The following is a 19,425-nucleotide window of genomic DNA, read 5'->3' on the forward strand; positions in this document are numbered from 1 at the left end:
AGACAGAGAGAGAGAGAGACAAACTGATTAATATACACCCGGAAGCTCCAGTTATTATTATGTTCATAAACATGCAGTAGCCTCACTGAATGGTAAGAGTATGTGCCAGGTAAAATGGTGAACAGGTAAACAGAGGAAGTCTGCACTTACGTATGGAACAGGAAACTGAATCATGGGTGTATTGTGTGTGTGTGTGTACTCACCTAGTTGTGGTTGCAGGGGTCGATTCATAGCTCCTGGCCCCGCCTATAAGTATTGTGGCAGCGGTGGGATTCGAACCCACGCCTCCTTGGAGATTGGAGCCTAAATCCAGCGCCTTAGACCACTCGGCCACGCTACCTGTGTGTGTGTGTGTGTGTGTGGTCACAGTGGTGCCTGTGCTAACCTTCCTATGGTGTAGAAATATTGTGGCTAGCTGGTCTAGTGGCTAACGCGACGGGCTGGAGTTTTGAGACTATGACCGCGGGTTCAATCCCGGCCGGGGGTATGGTTTGTTTGCAATCGTGTCATTACGATTTCTTGAGTCATGTGTGTGTGTGTGTGTGTGTGTGTACTCGCCGAGTTGTGTTTGTGGTAGTCGAGTCTCAGCTCCTGGCCCTTCCTCTTAAAGGACAGTAGCCAGTATTAATTAACTGGTCCCTTGCCTCGTGACTCGCATCATACATATTATTAATATTGCGTGTGGAAATTAGCTTCATCACTCCTACAAGCAGTGAAAAAAAACAACGATAATATTTCCGTCTCCATGTTTCTGCTCTCAACATTTCAGTCTCTCCCTGTCAATCATATCATTTCATGTGGGTATTTTGCACGCCGCAACCATGTCTCCCTAGACGTCCTCCCTTATGAAGCTGTCAGGTTCACATAGTCTCCCACGGTACACCCTCACCTAAGGGAATAACAAATCTGCTTCACATCCTTTAGACCTCTTAAAACTTTCTAAATATCTGCTATATTAGTTACTGGCGACTGCTATCATCTCCCCTACGACCGTTCTTCAGGTGTGAGTGCTACAAGCAACTTGTCCCTGGTGTGAGTGCCACAAGCAACTTGTCCCTGGTGTGAGTGCCACAAGCAACTTGTCCCTGGTGTGAGTGCCACAAGCAACTTGTCCCTGGTGTGAGTGCTACAAGCAACTTGTCCCTGGTGTGAGTGCCACAAGCAACTTGTCCCTGGTGTGAGTGCCACAAGCAACTTGTCCCTGGTGTGAGTGCCACAAGCAACTTGTCCCTGGTGTGAGTGCTACAAGCAACTTGTCCCTAGTGTGAGTGCTACAAGCAACTTGTCCCTGGTGTGAGTGCTACAAGCAACTTGTCCCTGGTGTGAGTGCTACAAGCAACTTGTCCCTGGTGTGAGTGCCACAAGCAACTTGCTCCAGGTGTGAGTGCCACAAGCAACTTGTCCCTGGTGTGAGTGCCACAAGCAACTTGCTCCAGGTGTGAGTGCCACAAGCAACTTGTCCCAGGTGTGAGTGCCACAAGCAACTTGCTCCAGGTGTGAGTGCCACAAGCAACTTGTCCCAGGTGTGAGTGCCACAAGCAACTTGTCCCAGGTGTGAGTGCCACAAGCAACTTGCTCCAGGTGTGAGTGCCACAAGCAACTTGCTCCAGGTGTGAGTGCCACAAGCAACTTGCTCCAGGTGTGAGTGCCACAAGCAACTTGCTCCAGGTGTGAGTGCCACAAGCAACTTGCTCCAGGTGTGAGTGCCACAAGCAACTTGTCCCAGGTGTGAGTGCCACAAGCAACTTGCTCCAGGTGTGAGTGCCACAAGCAACTTGTCCCAGGTGTGAGTGCCACAAGCAACTTGTCCCTGGTGTGAGTGCCACAAGCAACTTGCTCCAGGTGTGAGTGCCACAAGCAACTTGTCCCAGGTGTGAGTGCCACAAGCAACTTGCTCCAGGTGTGAGTGCCACTAGCAACTTGCTCCAGGTGTGAGTGCCACAAGCAACTTGTCCCAGGTGTGAGTGCCACAAGCAACTTGTCCCAGGTGTGAGTGCTACAAGCAACTTGTCTCAGGTGTGAGTGCCACAAGCAACTTGCTCCAGGTGTGAGTGCCACAAGCAACTTGTCCCAGGTGTGAGTGCCACAAGTAACTTGCTCCAGGTGTGAGTGCCACAAGTAACTTGCTCCAGGTGTGAGTGCCACAAGTAACTTGCTCCAGGTGTGAGTGCCACAAGTAACTTGCTCCAGGTGTGAGTGCCACAAGTAACTTGCTCCAGGTGTGAGTCCCACAAGCAACTTGCTCCAGATGTGAGTGCCACAAGCAACTTGTCCCAGGTGTGAGTGCCACACGCAACTTGCTCCAGGTGTGAGTGCCACAAGCAACTTGCTCCAGGTGAGTGCCACAAGCAACTTGTCCGAGGTGTGAGTGCCACAAGCAACTTGCCCCAGGTGTGAGTGCCACAAGTAACTTGACCCAGGTGTGAGTGCCACAAGCAACTTGCCCCAGGTGTGAGTGCCACAAGCAACTTGCCCCAGGTGTGGGTGCCACAAGTAACTTGCCCCAGGCGTGAGTGCCACAAGTAACTTGCTCCAGGTGTGAGTGCCACAAGTAACTTGCCCCAGGCGTTAGTGCCACAGGTGTGAGTGCCACAGGTGTTAGTGCCACAGGTGTGAGTGCCACAAACAACTTGCCCCAGGTGTGAGTGCCACAAGTAACTTGCAGTGTTCCTCCTTTCTTATGTTCTTATGTGTGAGTGCCACAAGTAAGTTGCTCCAGGTGTGAGTGCCACAAGTAACTTGCTCCAGGTGTGAGTGCCACAAGTAACTTGCCCCAGGTGTGAGTGCCACAAGTAACTTGCCCCAGGTGTGAGTGCCACAAGCAACTTGCCCCAGGTGTGAGTGCCACAAGTTGCTCCAAGTGTGAGTGCCACAAGTAACTTGCTCCAGGTGTGAGTGCCACAAGCAACTTGCTCCTGGTGTGAGTGCCACAAGCATCTTGCTCCAGGTGTGAGTGCCACAAGTAACTTGCTCCAGGTGTGAGTGCCACAAGTAACTTGCTCCAGGTGTGAGTGCCACAAGTAACTCGCTCCAAGTGTGAGTACCACAAGTAACTTGCTCCAGGTGTGAGTGCCACAAGTAACTTGCTCCAGGTGTGAGTGCCACAAGCAACTTGCCCCAGGTGAGTGCCACAAGCAACTTGCCCCAGGTGTGAGTGCCACAAGTAACTTGCTCCAAGTGTGAGTGCCACAAGTAACTTGCTCCAGGTGTGAGTGCCACAATCAACTTGCTCCAGGTGTAAGTGCCACAAGCAACTTGCTCCAGGTGTGAGTGCCACAAGCAACTTGTTCCAGGTGTGAGTGCCACAAGCAACTTGTTCCAGGTGTGAGTGCCACAAACAACTTGTTCCAGGTGTGAGTGCCACAAGCAACTTGCTCCAGGTGTGAGTGCCACAAGCAACTTTCTCTAGGTGTGAGTACCACAAGCAACTTGCTCCAGGTGTGAGTGCCACAAGCAACTTGATCCAGGTGTGAGTGCCACAAGCAACTTGCTCCAGGTGTAAGTGCCACAAGCAACTTGTTCCAGGTGTGAGTGCCACAAGCAACTTGTCCCAGGTGTGAGTGCCACAAGCAACTTGCTCCAGGTGTAAGTGCCACAAGCAACTTGCTCGAGGTGTGAGTGCCACAAGCAACTTGTTCCAGGTGTGAGTGCCACAAGCAACTTGTTCCAGGTGTGAGTGCCACAAGTAACTTGCTCCAAGTGTGAGTGCCACAAGTAACTTGCTCCAGGTGTGAGTGCCACAATCAACTTGCTCCAGGTGTAAGTGCCACAAGCAACTTGCTCCAGGTGTGAGTGCCACAAGCAACTTGTTCCATGTGTGAGTGCCACAAGCAACTTGTTCCAGGTGTGAGTGCCACAAACAACTTGTTCCAGGTGTGAGTGCCACAAGCAACTTGCTCCAGGTGTGAGTGCCACAAGCAACTTGCTCCAGATCTGAGTGCCACAAGCAACTTGTCCCAGGTGTGAGTGCCACAAGCAACTTGCTCCAGGTGTGAGTGCCACAAGCAACTTGCTCCAGGTGAGTGCCACAAGCAACTTGTCCCAGGTGTGAGTGCCACAAGCAACTTGCCCCAGGTGTGAGTGCCACAAGTAACTTGACCCAGGTGTGAGTGCCACAAGCAACTTGCCCCAGGTGTGAGTGCCACAAGCAACTTGCCCCAGGTGTGGGTGCCACAAGCAACTTGTCCCAGGTGTGAGTGCCACAAGCAACTTGCTCCAGGTGTGAGTGCCACAAGCAACTTGTTCCAGGTGTGAGTGCCACAAGCAACTTGCTCCAGGTGTGAGTGCCACAAGCAACTTGTTCCAGGTGTGAGTGCCACAAGCAACTTGCTCCAGGTGTGAGTGCCACAAGCAACTTGCTCCAGGTGTGAGTGCCACAAGCAACTTGTCCCAGGTGTGAGTGCCACAAGCAACTTGTTCCAGGTGTGAGTGTCACAAGCAACTTGCTCCAGGTGTGAGTGCCACAAGTAACTTGTCCCAGGTGTGAGTGCCACAAGCAACTTGTTCCAGGTGTGAGTGCCACAAGCAACTTGCTCCAGGTGTGAGTGCCACAAGCAACTTGTCCCAGCTGTGAGTGCCACAAGCAACTTGTTCCAGGTGTGAGTGCCACAAGCAACTTGTCCCAGGTGTGAGTGCCACAAGCAACTTGCTCCAGGTGTGAGTGCCACAAGCAACTTGTCTCAGGTGTGAGTGCAACAAGCAACTTGTTCCAGGTGTAAGTGCCACAAGCAACTTGCTCCAGGTGTGAGTGCCACAAGCAACTTGCTCCAGGTGTGAGTGCCACAAGCAACTTGCTCCAGGTGTGAGTGCCACAAGCAACTTGCTCCAGGTGTGAGTGCCACAAGTAACTTGCTCCAGGTGTGAGTGCCACAAGCAACTTGCTCCAGGTGTGAGTGCCACAAGCAACTTGCCCCAGGTGTGAGTGCAACAAGCAACTTGCTCCAGGTGTGAGTGCCACAAGCAACTTGCTCCACGTGTGAGTGCCACAAGTAACTTGCTCCAGGTGTGAGTGCCACAAGTAACTTGCCCCAGGCGTTAGTGCCACAGGTGTGAGTGCCACAGGTGTTAGTGCCACAGGTGTGAGTGCCACAAACAACTTGCCCCAGGTGTGAGTGCCACAAGTAACTTGCAGTGTTCCTCCTTTCTTATGTTCTTATGTGTGAGTGCCACAAGTAAGTTGCTCCAGGTGTGAGTGCCACAAGTAACTTGCTCCAGGTGTGAGTGCCACAAGTAACTTGCCCCAGGTGTGAGTGCCACAAGTAACTTGCCCCAGGTGTGAGTGCCACAAGCAACTTGCCCCAGGTGTGAGTGCCACAAGTTGCTCCAAGTGTGAGTGCCACAAGTAACTTGCTCCAGGTGTGAGTGCCACAAGCAACTTGCTCCTGGTGTGAGTGCCACAAGCATCTTGCTCCAGGTGTGAGTGCCACAAGTAACTTGCTCCAGGTGTGAGTGCCACAAGTAACTTGCTCCAGGTGTGAGTGCCACAAGTAACTCGCTCCAAGTGTGAGTACCACAAGTAACTTGCTCCAGGTGTGAGTGCCACAAGTAACTTGCTCCAGGTGTGAGTGCCACAAGCAACTTGCCCCAGGTGAGTGCCACAAGCAACTTGCCCCAGGTGTGAGTGCCACAAGTAACTTGCTCCAAGTGTGAGTGCCACAAGTAACTTGCTCCAGGTGTGAGTGCCACAATCAACTTGCTCCAGGTGTAAGTGCCACAAGCAACTTGCTCAAGGTGTGAGTGCCACAAGCAACTTGTTCCAGGTGTGAGTGCCACAAGCAACTTGTTCCAGGTGTGAGTGCCACAAACAACTTGTTCCAGGTGTGAGTGCCACAAGCAACTTGCTCCAGGTGTGAGTGCCACAAGCAACTTTCTCTAGGTGTGAGTACCACAAGCAACTTGCTCCAGGTGTGAGTGCCACAAGCAACTTGCTCCAGGTGTGAGTGCCACAAGCAACTTGCTCCAGGTGTAAGTGCCACAAGCAACTTGTTCCAGGTGTGAGTGCCACAAGCAACTTGTCCCAGGTGTGAGTGCCACAAGCAACTTGCTCCAGGTGTAAGTGCCACAAGCAACTTGCTCGAGGTGTGAGTGCCACAAGCAACTTGTTCCAGGTGTGAGTGCCACAAGCAACTTGTTCCAGGTGTGAGTGCCACAAGTAACTTGCTCCAAGTGTGAGTGCCACAAGTAACTTGCTCCAGGTGTGAGTGCCACAATCAACTTGCTCCAGGTGTAAGTGCCACAAGCAACTTGCTCCAGGTGTGAGTGCCACAAGCAACTTGTTCCAGGTGTGAGTGCCACAAGCAACTTGTTCCAGGTGTGAGTGCCACAAACAACTTGTTCCAGGTGTGAGTGCCACAAGCAACTTGCTCCAGGTGTGAGTGCCACAAGCAACTTGCTCCAGATCTGAGTGCCACAAGCAACTTGTCCCAGGTGTGAGTGCCACAAGCAACTTGCTCCAGGTGTGAGTGCCACAAGCAACTTGCTCCAGGTGAGTGCCACAAGCAACTTGTCCCAGGTGTGAGTGCCACAAGCAACTTGCCCCAGGTGTGAGTGCCACAAGTAACTTGACCCAGGTGTGAGTGCCACAAGCAACTTGCCCCAGGTGTGAGTGCCACAAGCAACTTGCCCCAGGTGTGGGTGCCACAAGCAACTTGTCCCAGGTGTGAGTGCCACAAGCAACTTGCTCCAGGTGTGAGTGCCACAAGCAACTTGTTCCAGGTGTGAGTGCCACAAGCAACTTGCTCCAGGTGTGAGTGCCACAAGCAACTTGTTCCAGGTGTGAGTGCCACAAGCAACTTGCTCCAGGTGTGAGTGCCACAAGCAACTTGCTCCAGGTGTGAGTGCCACAAGCAACTTGTCCCAGGTGTGAGTGCCACAAGCAACTTGTTCCAGGTGTGAGTGTCACAAGCAACTTGCTCCAGGTGTGAGTGCCACAAGTAACTTGTCCCAGGTGTGAGTGCCACAAGCAACTTGTTCCAGGTGTGAGTGCCACAAGCAACTTGCTCCAGGTGTGAGTGCCACAAGCAACTTGTCCCAGCTGTGAGTGCCACAAGCAACTTGTTCCAGGTGTGAGTGCCACAAGCAACTTGTCCCAGGTGTGAGTGCCACAAGCAACTTGCTCCAGGTGTGAGTGCCACAAGCAACTTGTCTCAGGTGTGAGTGCAACAAGCAACTTGTTCCAGGTGTAAGTGCCACAAGCAACTTGCTCCAGGTGTGAGTGCCACAAGCAACTTGCTCCAGGTGTGAGTGCCACAAGCAACTTGCTCCAGGTGTGAGTGCCACAAGCAACTTGCTCCAGGTGTGAGTGCCACAAGTAACTTGCTCCAGGTGTGAGTGCCACAAGCAACTTGCTCCAGGTGTGAGTGCCACAAGCAACTTGCCCCAGGTGTGAGTGCAACAAGCAACTTGCTCCAGGTGTGAGTGCCACAAGCAACTTGCTCCACGTGTGAGTGCCACAAGCAACTTGCTCCAGGTGTGAGTGCCACAAGCAACTTGCTCCAGGTGTGAGTGCCACAAGCAACTTGCCCCAGGTGAGTGCCACAAGCAACTTGCTCCAGGTGTGAGTGCCACAAGCAACTTGCTCCAGGTGTGAGTGCCACAAGCAACTTGTTCCAGGTGTGAGTGCCACAAGCAACTTGCTCCAGGTGTGAGTGCGACAAGCAACTTGCTCCAGGTGTGAGTGCGACAAGCAACTTGCTCCAGGTGTGAGTGCCACAAGCAACTTGCTCCAGGTGTGAGTGCCACAAGCAACTTGCTCCAGGTGTGAGTGCCACAAGCAACTTGCTCCAGGTGTGAGTGCCACAAGCAACTTGCTCCAGGTGTGAGTGCCACAAGCAACTTGCTCCACGTGTGAGTGCCACAAGCAACTTGCTCCAGGTGTGAGTGCCACAAGCAACTTGCTCCAGGTGTGAGTGCCACAAGCAACTTGCCCCAGGTGAGTGCCACAAGCAACTTGCTCCAGGTGTGAGTGCCACAAGCAACTTGCTCCAGGTGTGAGTGCCACAAGCAACTTGTTCCAGGTGTGAGTGCCACAAGCAACTTGCTCCAGGTGTGAGTGCGACAAGCAACTTGCTCCAGGTGTGAGTGCGACAAGCAACTTGCTCCAGGTGTGAGTGCCACAAGCAACTTGCTCCAGGTGTGAGTGCCACAAGCAACTTGCTCCAGGTGTGAGTGCCACAAGCAACTTGCTCCAGGTGTGAGTGCCACAAGCAACTTGCTCCAGGTGTGAGTGCCACAAGCAACTTGCTCCAGGTGTGAGTGCCACAAGCAACTTGCTCCAGGTGTGAGTGCCACAAGCAACTTGCTCCAGGTGTGAGTGCCACAAGCAACTTGCTCCAGGTGTGAGTGCCACAAGCAACTTGCTCCAGGTGTGAGTGCCACAAGCAACTTGCTCCAGGTGTGAGTGCCACAAGCAACTTGCTCCAGGTGTGAGTGCCACAAGCAACTTGCTCCGGGCACACCACTGATATCCCTCTTCGCCGCTATGTTTGCTATCATATCCGCTTCCAGATGATTTTTTCATTAATGTTTGTGTACTCCGTTCCTGGTCTTCCCTCTCGTGCAAGCTGCCTGAACTTGCTCTCTACATTTTGTACCATCATGGGACAAAAACAGAGCACCATGAGAGATTCCTGAGAGCCCTAAATCCGCACCAGCGCACGGATATGTTGGAAGCAGAGGCTTATAAACTTTACATTAAATATGTTCTGCTTAGAAGACCATGTAGAGAGAGAGAGAGAGAGAGAGAGAGAGAGAGAGAGAGAGAGAGAGAGAGAGAGAGAGAAAGGCAGAAGTAGCAGAATAGAACGTAGAAGCAGAAACAGAGAACGTAGAAGAATATACTACAACGAAGGAGAGAAAACTCAAGAGCCCGAAATTACTGATATAAAGCAGACATTGAAATATTCGCATCAGTCACAAGAAGCATAAAAACAAGTGAAACCCGTCCACCAAATTAAAAAAAAAAAAAATTCGACACGTATATGCAATCTAAACGGAGATATACAGACTTGGTCATTACTTAAAGGTGCTTCATACACTGATGACGATAAAGAAAGGAGCGAAATTTTAATGTTCGCCGATCCATTAAGTGGAACCAGGGTGACGGACATGGCTTTTCTTTCATTAACTGGGTCCGCCTTGCAAATATCTGACATAAGCAGTAATCCCATAGAATTCCGACACAAGTAGTAATCCCACATAATTCTGACATAAACAGTAATTCCATAAAAGTCCGACATAAGCAGTAATTCCACAGAATTCGAAAAAGAAACAGAAAATAAGCATGGTGACCCGGGCCGGACTCACGGAGCTCCTTGTTCATAAAGCAATTTGGGTTTAGAGCGGGAAGATCATATTTGTCCCAGATGCTAAACCATTGGAAGACAATCTAAATGCAGTTGTGGTCTACAAGAACGTATTTGACGAATACTAATGCCATAAAATGAAGTCAGTTGGCGTAAAACGTGAAAGTGAGCAAATGGACATTCCATTTTCTGACGAAGAGAGAACAAAGAGTAGTAATGTAACATCTAGCCTCAGCTTGGCAAAAAAAAAAAAAAAAAAAACTCAGTAGCTCAAGGTGCGGTGCTGGTGCCTGTACTGTTTCTCATCTTCAAGGTGCGGTGCTGGTGCCTGTACTGTTTCTCATCTTCAAGGTGCAGTGCTGGTGCCTGTACTGTTTCTCATCTTCAAGGTGCGGTGCTGGTGCCTGTACTGTTTCTCATCTTCAAGGTGCAGTGCTGGTGCCTGTACTGTTTCTCATCTTCAAGGTGCAGTGCTGGTGCCTGTACTGTTTCTCATCTTCAAGGTGCGGTGCTGGTGCCTGTACTGTTTCTCATCTTCAAGGTGCGGTGCTGGTGCCTGTACTGTTTCTCATCTTCAAGGTGCGGTGCTGGTGCCTGTACTGTTTCTCATCTTCAAGGTGCAGTGCTGGTGCCTGTACTGTTTCTCATCTTCAAGGTGCAGTGCTGGTGCCTGTACTGTTTCTCATCTTCAAGGTGCAGTGCTGGTGCCTGTACTGTTTCTCATCTTCAAGGTGCAGTGCTGGTGCCTGTACTGTTTCTCATCTTCAAGGTGCAGTGCTGGTGCCTGTACTGTTTCTCATCTTCAAGGTGCGGTGCTGGTGCCTGTACTGTTTCTCATCTTCAAGGTGCGGTGCTGGTGCCTGTACTGTTTCTCATCTTCAAGGTGCGGTGCTGGTGCCTGTACTGTTTCTCATCTTCAAGGTGCGGTGCTGGTGCCTGTACTGTTTCTCATCTTCAAGGTGCGGTGCTGGTGCCTGTACTGTTTCTCATCTTCAAGGTGCAGTGCTGGTGCCTGTACTGTTTCTCATCTTCAAGGTGCGGTGCTGGTGCCTGTACTGTTTCTCATCTTCAAGGTGCAGTGCTGGTGCCTGTACTGTTTCTCATCTTCAAGGTGCAGTGCTGGTGCCTGTACTGTTTCTCATCTTCAAGGTGCGGTGCTGGTGCCTGTACTGTTTCTCATCTTCAAGGTGCAGTGCTGGTGCCTGTACTGTTTCTCATCTTCAAGGTGCAGTGCTGGTGCCTGTAGTGTTTCTCATCTTCAAGGTGCGGTGCTGGTGCCTGTACTGTTTCTCATCTTCAAGGTGCGGTGCTGGTGCCTGTACTGTTTCTCATCTTCAAGGTGCGGTGCTGGTGCCTGTACTGTTTCTCATCTTCAAGGTGCGGTGCTGGTGCCTGTACTGTTTCTCATCTTCAAGGTGCGGTGCTGGTGCCTGTACTGTTTCTCATCTTCAAGGTGCGGTGCTGGTGCCTGTACTGTTTCTCATCTTCAAGGTGCGGTGCTGGTGCCTGTACTGTTTCTCATCTTCAAGGTGCGGTGCTGGTGCCTGTACTGTTTCTCATCTTCAAGGTGCGGTGCTGGTGCCTGTACTGTTTCTCATCTTCAAGGTGCAGTGCTGGTGCCTGTACTGTTTCTCATCTTCAAGGTGCGGTGCTGGTGCCTGTACTGTTTCTCATCTTCAAGGTGCAGTGCTGGTGCCTGTACTGTTTCTCATCTTCAAGGTGCGGTGCTGGTGCCTGTACTGTTTCTCATATTCAAGGTGCAGTGCTGGTGCCTGTACTGTTTCTCATCTTCAAGGTGCAGTGCTGGTGCCTGTACTGTTTCTCATCTTCAAGGTGCGGTGCTGGTGCCTGTACTGTTTCTCATCTTCAAGGTGCGGTGCTGGTGCCTGTACTGTTTCTCATCTTCAAGGTGCGGTGCTGGTGCCTGTACTGTTTCTCATCTTCAAGGTGCGGTGCTGGTGCCTGTACTGTTTCTCATCTTCAAGGTGCGGTGCTGGTGCCTGTACTGTTTCTCATCTTCAAGGTGCAGTGCTGGTGCCTGTACTGTTTCTCATCTTCAAGGTGCAGTGCTGGTGCCTGTACTGTTTCTCATCTTCAAGGTGCGGTGCTGGTGCCTGTACTGTTTCTCATCTTCAAGGTGCGGTGCTGGTGCCTGTACTGTTTCTCATCTTCAAGGTGCAGTGCTGGTGCCTGTACTGTTTCTCATCTTCAAGGTGCGGTGCTGGTGCCTGTACTGTTTCTCATCTTCAAGGTGCGGTGCTGGTGCCTGTACTGTTTCTCATCTTCAAGGTGCGGTGCTGGTGCCTGTACTGTTTCTCATCTTCAAGGTGCGGTGCTGGTGCCTGTACTGTTTCTCATCTTCAAGGTGCAGTGCTGGTGCCTGTACTGTTTCTCATCTTCAAGGTGCGGTGCTGGTGCCTGTACTGTTTCTCATCTTCAAGGTGCAGTGCTGGTGCCTGTACTGTTTCTCATCTTCAAGGTGCGGTGCTGGTGCCTGTACTGTTTCTCATATTCAAGGTGCAGTGCTGGTGCCTGTACTGTTTCTCATCTTCAAGGTGCAGTGCTGGTGCCTGTACTGTTTCTCATCTTCAAGGTGCAGTGCTGGTGCCTGTACTGTTTCTCATCTTCAAGGTGCGGTGCTGGTGCCTGTACTGTTTCTCATCTTCAAGGTGCGGTGCTGGTGCCTGTACTGTTTCTCATCTTCAAGGTGCGGTGCTGGTGCCTGTACTGTTTCTCATCTTCAAGGTGCAGTGCTGGTGCCTGTACTGTTTCTCATCTTCAAGGTGCGGTGCTGGTGCCTGTACTGTTTCTCATCTTCAAGGTGCGGTGCTGGTGCCTGTACTGTTTCTCATCTTCAAGGTGCGGTGCTGGTGCCTGTACTGTTTCTCATCTTCAAGGTGCGGTGCTGGTGCCTGTACTGTTTCTCATCTTCAAGGTGCGGTGCTGGTGCCTGTACTGTTTCTCATCTTCAAGGTGCGGTGCTGGTGCCTGTACTGTTTCTCATCTTCAAGGTGCGGTGCTGGTGCCTGTACTGTTTCTCATCTTCAAGGTGCAGTGCTGGTGCCTGTACTGTTTCTCATCTTCAAGGTGCAGTGCTGGTGCCTGTACTGTTTCTCATCTTCAAGGTGCGGTGCTGGTGCCTGTACTGTTTCTCATCTTCAAGGTGCGGTGCTGGTGCCTGTACTGTTTCTCATCTTCAAGGTGCGGTGCTGGTGCCTGTACTGTTTCTCATCTTCAAGGTACGGTGCTGGTGCCTGTACTGTTTCTCATCTTCAAGGTGCGGTGCTGGTGCCTGTACTGTTTCTCATCTTCAAGGTGCGGTGCTGGTGCCTGTACTGTTTCTCATCTTCAAGGTGCAGTGCTGGTGCCTGTACTGTTTCTCATCTTCAAGGTGCGGTGCTGGTGCCTGTACTGTTTCTCATCTTCAAGGTGCAGTGCTGGTGCCTGTACTGTTTCTCATCTTCAAGGTGCAGTGCTGGTGCCTGTACTGTTTCTCATCTTCAAGGTGCAGTGCTGGTGCCTGTACTGTTTCTCATCTTCAAGGTGCGGTGCTGGTGCCTGTACTGTTTCTCATCTTCAAGGTGCGGTGCTGGTGCCTGTACTGTTTCTCATCTTCAAGGTGCGGTGCTGGTGCCTGTACTGTTTCTCATCTTCAAGGTGCAGTGCTGGTGCCTGTACTGTTTCTCATCTTCAAGGTGCGGTGCTGGTGCCTGTACTGTTTCTCATCTTCAAGGTGCGGTGCTGGTGCCTGTACTGTTTCTCATCTTCAAGGTGCAGTGCTGGTGCCTGTACTGTTTCTCATCTTCAAGGTGCAGTGCTGGTGCCTGTACTGTTTCTCATCTTCAAGGTGCGGTGCTGGTGCCTGTACTGTTTCTCATCTTCAAGGTGCGGTGCTGGTGCCTGTACTGTTTCTCATCTTCAAGGTGCGGTGCTGGTGCCTGTACTGTTTCTCATCTTCAAGGTGCAGTGCTGGTGCCTGTACTGTTTCTCATCTTCAAGGTGCGGTGCTGGTGCCTGTACTGTTTCTCATCTTCAAGGTGCGGTGCTGGTGCCTGTACTGTTTCTCATCTTCAAGGTGCGGTGCTGGTGCCTGTACTGTTTCTCATCTTCAAGGTGCGGTGCTGGTGCCTGTACTGTTTCTCATCTTCAAGGTGCGGTGCTGGTGCCTGTACTGTTTCTCATCTTCAAGATGCAGTGCTGGTGCCTGTACTGTTTCTCATCTTCAAGGTGCGGTGCTGGTGCCTGTACTGTTTCTCATCTTCAAGGTGCGGTGCTGGTGCCTGTACTGTTTCTCATCTTCAAGGTGCGGTGCTGGTGCCTGTACTGTTTCTCATCTTCAAGGTGCGGTGCTGGTGCCTGTACTGTTTCTCATCTTCAAGGTGCGGTGCTGGTGCCTGTACTGTTTCTCATCTTCAAGGTGCAGTGCTGGTGCCTGTACTGTTTCTCATCTTCAAGGTGCAGTGCTGGTGCCTGTACTGTTTCTCATCTTCAAGGTGCGGTGCTGGTGCCTGTACTGTTTCTCATCTTCAAGGTGCGGTGCTGGTGCCTGTACTGTTTCTCATCTTCAAGGTGCAGTGCTGGTGCCTGTACTGTTTCTCATCTTCAAGGTGCGGTGCTGGTGCCTGTACTGTTTCTCATCTTCAAGGTGCGGTGCTGGTGCCTGTACTGTTTCTCATCTTCAAGGTGCAGTGCTGGTGCCTGTACTGTTTCTCATCTTCAAGGTGCGGTGCTGGTGCCTGTACTGTTTCTCATCTTCAAGGTGCGGTGCTGGTGCCTGTACTGTTTCTCATCTTCAAGGTGCGGTGCTGGTGCCTGTACTGTTTCTCATCTTCAAGGTGCGGTGCTGGTGCCTGTACTGTTTCTCATCTTCAAGGTGCGGTGCTGGTGCCTGTACTGTTTCTCATCTTCAAGGTGCGGTGCTGGTGCCTGTACTGTTTCTCATCTTCAAGGTGCGGTGCTGGTGCCTGTACTGTTTCTCATCTTCAAGGGGTGAATAATGGGAACTTTCAAACAAGACAAAGAGTGCCAGTGGTGACCCTATTCAGATCATTTGTGCTCTCGGGTAGATAATTTCCAGTAGATCCTTCATGTGTTAGCCCAAATCACCAACCAGTATGTTGCGTGCAGCCAGCAGCAACAGCCTGGTTGATCAGGCTCTGATCCACCAGGAGGCCTGGTCACAGACCGGGCCGCGGGGGCGTTGACCCCCGGAACTCTCTCCAGGTAAACTCCAGGTAGAGTATTGTTCAGTGTTGACGGCTTCATTCAGGACAGCAGAGAGATCAAAGCTAAAACAGATACAGATACATTTACAGCCTACACAGAGCCACTGAAACATTAAACCTTTAAGCTACTGTGAAAAAATATTCTTTAGATTAAAAGAAAGATATATGATACAATGTATATGGAAGATACTTGATATAGCTCGGTCCCAACTCTGCATACTGCCGTTATTATTATTATTATTATTATTATTATTATTATTATTATTATTATTATTATTATAAATATATTATAGCGTGATACGAGTAGGAGTCACACTGAACCAAGGGAGTAAAATGTGACCAAATCTCATCCAAGGAAGGAAAAGATTGTCCCAGTTTCCACTCTTACCTCTGTCTGTCTGTCTCTCTCTCCGTCTCTCTGTCTGTCTGTCTGTCTCTCTCTCTCTCTCTCTCTCTCTCTCTCTCTCTCTCTCTCTCTCTCTCTCTCTCTCTCTCTCTCTCTCTCTCTCTCAGAAAAACTGTTCTCTCGTCATTTATATTTTAACATACATAAACAGCCACTCTTCCCCCCCCCCATGCTTCTCACTCCTCCCCATCACCTGTTATGACGTTCATGAACAGCAACTCTTCCCTCCCCTGCTTCCCCTGCCTCCCCTCCCCCCATCACCTGTTATGACGTTCATGAACAGCAACTCTTCCCCCCCCTTCTCCCCTCCCCCCATCACCTGTTATGACGTTCATGAACAGCAACTCTTCCCCCCCCTTCTCCCCTCCCCCCATCACCTGTTATGACGTTCATGAACAGCAACTCTTGCCCCCCTTCCTCCCCTGCCTCCCCTCCCCCCATCACCTGTTATGACATTCATGAACAGGAATTAACATGACATCTAGTAGTTAGAGCACTAGACATCTAGTGGTCAGAGTACTAGATCTAGGTGTATTTGTATACAATATATTGAGAGTGTTTGTGGAGATGTGATGGTTGTAAGTAAACACACTTGTTGGATGGTAACACTTATATTAGCAGAGTGTGAAGAGGAGCCCAGCCTGCCGTGGCTCTGGTGGCCTGGTGGTTAACGCTCTCGCTTCACACGGTGAGGGCCTGGGTTCGATTCCCAGCCAGAGTAGAAACATTGGACGTGTTTCTTTCCACCTGTTGTCTATGTTCCCCATCAGTAAAATGGGTACCTGGGTGTTAGTCGACTGGTGTGGGTCGCATCCTGGGACACTGACCTAAGGAGGCCTGGTCACAGACCGGGCCGCGGGGGCGTTGACCCCCGGAACTCTCTCCAGATAAACTTAGACCTGAGCGTGGAGTGAGGGAGAGGCATCGAGTCTCACGCTCACGTGCGGCATCACGTGACGTCACACATGCTAGTCACTGAGCCTAGCAAGGGGTCAACTATGTAAAACATATGGATGGTACTATGATACTCAGATAACATATACATATACAGGGGATCAGCAACTATGATGACAACTAGAGAGGGTTGTGTGGAGCCCAGTGTGACCTCACAATACATCATTTACAAACTGAGAGTTACAAAGATGTTCCAGAAATGCAACCGATGGTATAACACCTATTAAAATTATAATAATTATTAAACCTTTTAAAAATATGATAATCATTAAAATTATTAAATTGTAATTATTAAAATGACTTACAAGTTTTTGTCGTCGATAAATTAATATTTCAGCAATGTGCCCGTAAAATATTACAATTATTTCCCTTTTCTCTGCGTCACAATTATTAGCATGGCGGAACGCTAAACCCGTAGGGGGACTGGAAAGCATTCAGCCTTAATTCAGGGAATTGGAACACAGATCCAATTCCCTGGATCAAGAGCCCCCTCACCAGCATCAAGGAACCTCCCTTGAGGAGATGAACATCATAAGAATGAGGACGGGAAGGATCAGAGGAAACATGATCACGACGTTAAAGATAGTCGAGGAGAAAGCAGTAGAAAAATTAAATTAGTTGACACCAGAAGTTTTGTGGCTAAGATTAGGGCCCAAGAGCTGCAGCTCAGTCCCTGCAAAGATGACTAAACACCCACACACGCACACACACACACACACACACACACACACACACACACACACACACACAATGGATCAGGGAATAGTTGTCAGGAAGACAGCAGCGAGTCATGGTACGTGGCGAGGTGTCAGAGTGGGCACCTGTGACCAGCGGGGTCCCGCAGGGGTCAGTCCTAGGACCAGTGCTGTTTCTGGTATTTGTGAACGACATGACGGAAGGAATAGACTCTGAGGTGTCCCTGTTTGCAGATGACGTGAAGTTGATGAGAAGAATACACTCGATCGAAGACCAGGCAGAACTACAAAGGGATCTGGACAGGCTGCAGACCTGGTCCAGCAATTGGCTCCTGGAGTTCAATCCCACCAAGTGCAAAGTCATGAAGATTGGGGAAGGGCAAAGAAGGCCGCAGACGGAGTACAGTCTAGGGGGTCAGAGACTACAAACCTCACTCAAGGAAAAAGATCTTGGGGTGAGTATAACACCAGGCACATCTCCTGAAGCGCACATCAACCAAATAACTGCTGCAGCATATGGGCGCCTAGCAAACCTCAAAACAGCATTCCGACATCTTAATAAGGAATCGTTCAGGACCCTGTACACCGTATACGTTAGGCCCATATTGGAGTATGCGGCACCAGTTTGGAACCCACACCTAGCCAAGCACGTAAAGAAACTAGAGAAAGTGCAAAGGTTTGCAACAAGACTAGTCCCAGAGCTAAGAGGTATGTCCTACGAGGAGAGGTTAAGGGAAATCAACCTGACGACACTGGAGGACAGGAGAGATAGGGGGGACATGATAACGACATACAAAATACTGAGAGGAATTGACAAGGTGGACAAAGACAGGATGTTCCAGAGATTGGACACAGTAACAAGGGGACACAGTTGGAAGCTGAAGACACAGATGAATCACAGGGATGTTAGGAAGTATTTCTTCAGCCACAGAGTAGTCAGTAAGTGGAATAGTTTGGGAAGCGATGTAGTGGAGGCAGGATCCATACATAGCTTTAAGCAGAGGTATGATAAAGCTCACGGCTCATGGAGAGTGACCTAGTAGCGATCAGTGAAGAGGCGGGGCCAGGAGCTCGGACTCGACCCCCGCAACCTCAACTAGGTGAGTACAACTAGGTGAGTACACACACTGTTGCAACCCCTGAATGGGTTACAATGATTATTATATATATGTAATGTATATTACCTTTTCATTTAATTTTATATTGCTTATATTTGCGATAATAGCTAAATCGTAAATGTATGACTTTATATTATTATTTGACTGTTATATTGTTATTTAGCTTATGTTGTTAGGATGTATATAAAATGTGCTCAGTCTTGATTGTCAAACTACTGTAATTATCGCTTGTCGCTCGTTATACTGCCGGCTTCTGAGCTGCGCTGTTCACGTAGCTATCACGTGATCGAGGGGGGGGTGTCCTCACCTCTCGTGAAAGAGTCAGTCTGCTCTAGACTCTCTTGGTGGTTGGACAGATTGTCTGTCTCATTATTCTTGTTAGTTCTGTAGAACTCTGTTCACAGAACATTGTATAGACTTCGTGATTTTCGACGTTGTACTGAGGTTGTGTGTCGCTTAGACACTCTGAACATCTCAGGTCCTTAGCTATAGCTTCTGACCTAATTTTGTACTGGTTTCTGTGTATTGTCACAGTCTCAGTTTTTCCTATGCTGAACATAAATTCAGTAGTATGGGAGTTTTGTAACTTTTGTGGAGGATCTGCAGATGGTCCCTACTTAGTGTCGTTATATTATCTCCTTGATCCTGATTGTGTCTCAGTCGCATATTGCATTGCTATTGGGCTTAGCATTCTTTGTTGTTCAAGCAGACTGTTGGGGTTGCCAGTCGGTCAAGAAGTTAGTTTATTTGAGGACTTTGTCAGTCACTTGTTTAAGTCTTATTCGAGTCTTGAGACATAGCTAACTACTTAAGAGCACTTACACGCATACACACACTTGTACATATTTGTAATATCTTATTAAATGTTAATGTACCTGACGGTACTTAAGAATTATAAATGTGATATGTGCTTTCAGCACAATATTGAACTCGAGAGACTGATTTTATTTTGATTGCTGTGATTTAATTTACTTTGATAATATACCTCTAGACTTAATAAATTTATTAAATTTTAATTTCTCTAGTTAGTAGCCTACCAGTTGTAATCCTAAAGCGCTATTGAACAATACTGAATTTTAATGGATAATTGGAAAAGGATACTGACTACTTGTTACGAAAACCCAGTAACAGGCTGGATGCTAGAAGGGCAGTCCTTTCTAGTATTCACTGGAGATCTCTAAGCTTTTAGAATCGCGTTTTTTGTAACACACACACACACACACACACACACACACACACACACACACACACACACACACACACACACACACACACACACACACACACACGTAACCTCACGATTACACAACTCTTTATTTATATTTGTCCAATAAACACTGGGTACCCACAAGAGCCTTGTCTCACGCCCACACCTGGCCTCGCTCACGCCCAATCCCAGATCCAGGCCCACGCCCACACCCATTCCAACACCCACAACCCACTGTGTTCCTGAAGGTAAGGTCTCTGGATAATTAAGGCAACACACACAAAGGCAATTATTTTATGTAGACATCATCAGACTTTTAAAATTATTGTGAACACAATATATATATATATATATATATATATATATATATATATATATATATATATATATATATATGCAATAAGATCACAGTAAACAGGTGATTTCAGAATATGCAAAACAACCACTCTGAAAGAATAGAGAAATTTCAAGCGGTTTCGTGACTACTCACATTATCAAGGAACTATATATATATATAT

At 49.3% G+C, this 19,425-nt stretch overlaps 1 protein-coding gene and 1 non-coding gene across 6 annotated transcripts in view; both read right to left on the minus strand.

Moving 5' to 3' along the window:
• LOC128686001 (uncharacterized) overlaps positions 1-19,425 on the minus strand; it is a 363,682-nt gene that overhangs the window by 321,033 nt on the left and 23,224 nt on the right. The window lies entirely within an intron of this gene.
• On the minus strand, positions 259-340 carry TRNAL-UAG (transfer RNA leucine (anticodon UAG)). The gene has a single exon. It is a non-coding gene; the product is annotated as a tRNA-Leu (tRNA).

This window comes from Cherax quadricarinatus, chromosome 1 (genome assembly GCF_038502225.1).
Source record: "Cherax quadricarinatus isolate ZL_2023a chromosome 1, ASM3850222v1, whole genome shotgun sequence".
Lineage (NCBI taxonomy): Eukaryota > Metazoa > Arthropoda > Malacostraca > Decapoda > Parastacidae > Cherax > Cherax quadricarinatus.